Raw genomic sequence first — 2,202 nt, 5'->3', positions numbered from 1 at the left:
ACGTCGGTACAAGTAGACCTGGTTTTGATACTCAATGTTAATTTGGAAATGGATTTATAATAAATTTTGCTTGGTCCAAGAAATGACGCAATTTATAAGGGATGGTGTCATTTGCATTACCATAAATGATACATATGCAGGCTGTGTGACTGTATGATCATTATATGGTCACATAGACACAGTTGTGTTTCCTTAAACCAAACACACATTTTGAAATATTTTCACTGAGTTTAATAATAATAATGGATTGCATTTATATAGCGCTTTTTGAGACGCTCAAAGCGTTTTGTGATAAAAAAAAAAAAAGAAGAAGAAAAGAAAGAAAAAAGAATAATTAATACATTACAAAAAAATTCCTTTAAAATTAAGCTGTCAATAGACTCCTGGTAGGATGGGGTAAGAAGAATCAAATTTGGTCAGTCAAAATATCTTGTCTGAATTTATTTAACAGCTGTTTGTGTGTGATGCAGCCAGCAGTAAGTCAACATACTTTTCAATCGGAGAAGCAAATCAAAACTGCAAACAATCATAATAGCATTCTCTATCTTGCAAAACTAAAAGTTGCTATTCTTTTCCAAATTCATGCTTGGAGTTTAATTTATTTAACTCTAAAAGTGTGATGGGTTAAACACAGAATGCATACACTAATATTTTCTTTCATCTGTGTTTGTGTAGATTTAACATTTAGTCCTGCAACATAGAAACACTAATAAATGTCAACATCTTTTTGATTTCAGGAATATTACAAATGAGTTTAACCAGAAACTAGGAAAGCTTAGTTCTACTGAAAGCAACAGATGAATACAATGAAAAAACAGATCAGTATTTAACTACTTACGGCAACTTCTCTGATCAGAAAGACAGCGCAAGTTCTGCTCTACTGCACTCTGTGGTTCCTTTTATCTGTCACGTCCCCACTCCCCATTTTTATCTGCTCTGATGTTACTTTTTTTCCTCCTTACTCGTGTCATCTTCAAAACAAAAGCAGAAGAAAAATTTATGGCACATGGGTGGAACTAAGAGATATAGATGTAATATGTAAGCTTGAAAGTGAAACAATTTTCTACAGTCACATTTAGTGCTATCATTAACCCTGTAAGACCCAACCCATCAAAAAATAAACAGAAAATTCTGAATTTTTGGAACTGAGATGTTTATTAACCCTTATAACAAAATCCACAAAATTTTTTTGATATAACATGTTGTGTATGATATATTTTTATTGTATATTTATTATAGAATTTTTTGTATCGCATTTGATACATTGGACATTTTTGGCAACTTTTTTTTAACAACAATGTTATTTTTAGACAAAAAAAAGTTTTGTCCATAACATTTTGAAATGATGGCAAGTATTGATCATGTTGATGAGATAGAGGTCTATCAAACTCATGTATCAAATATAATACAAATGCTATCTCTGTTTTATTATTGGAAAGCACTTTGGTCAACTTTGTTGTTTTTAAAAGTGCTATATAAATAAAGTTGGATTGGATTGGAATACAAAGGGCATTAAAGGGTTAACCTCAAAGCAAAAGAATGTGAAAACATTATTGTAGTTTCTTCCTCGTCTGATGATAGTATCTGAAAACGTAAGCCTCCTACATAAGGGGATCTTACCTCTAACCTAAAAAAAGTTGAACTGTGACAGGAATCTGAGTGATTCCCAGAAATAGTGAACGTGAAAATGAAAAAGTCCTGTTCTTCACAATCACATTTATGGCTATCATTAACCTCAAACTCAAAGTTTTCCACAATGTTATCAGTTGTTGGTAAGATGGTTATCAGAGCAGACACTCGATCTGTGGAAGACACTTTGATATTTTTAATTTTGACATGTCGGAAGCACATTGAATTAAAACAGACTGATCAGTAATAACATTCAGTCTCACAGGTCATATTGTAAAGCAGTTTCTTTCTCTGACAGCTTGAATGTTTTTAAAAGAAACGTGTTCAGAAATGTATCCTTTTTTTTCAGATATTTAAAATAGTTTAATAGTTAATAGTTTAATTATTTATATAGCACATTTAATTACAACAGGAGCGTTGACCAAAGTGCTGTACAAGAATACAACATACTTAATAAAACAACTTAGAGTATTAAAAGTTTGCTGCTTTATAAGAAAGCCCTCCGCAAAGCCAGAACATCTTACTATTCATCACTGATTGAAGTAAATAAGAACAACCCCAGGTTTCTCTTCA

General features: G+C 31.7%; 1 protein-coding gene and 1 long non-coding RNA gene across 2 annotated transcripts in view; one reads left to right on the top strand and one right to left on the bottom strand.

Moving 5' to 3' along the window:
- Positions 1-974, bottom strand: part of LOC102302033 — a 39,805-nt gene extending 38,831 nt beyond the window's left edge. The window contains exon 1 of the long non-coding RNA XR_006053223.1: positions 839-974. This is a non-coding gene — a long non-coding RNA (uncharacterized LOC102302033). The remainder of the gene's footprint in view (positions 1-838) is intronic.
- Positions 1-2,202, top strand: part of LOC102303545 — a gene marked incomplete in the record, with an annotated part of 54,073 nt that overhangs the window by 19,427 nt on the left and 32,444 nt on the right.

Source organism: Haplochromis burtoni, unplaced genomic scaffold (assembly GCF_018398535.1).
Source record: "Haplochromis burtoni strain Fernald_Lab_line unplaced genomic scaffold, NCSU_Asbu1 Contig_718, whole genome shotgun sequence".
Classification (NCBI taxonomy): Eukaryota; Metazoa; Chordata; class Actinopteri; order Cichliformes; family Cichlidae; genus Haplochromis; species Haplochromis burtoni.
This window is presented reverse-complemented; position numbering and strand designations above follow the sequence as displayed.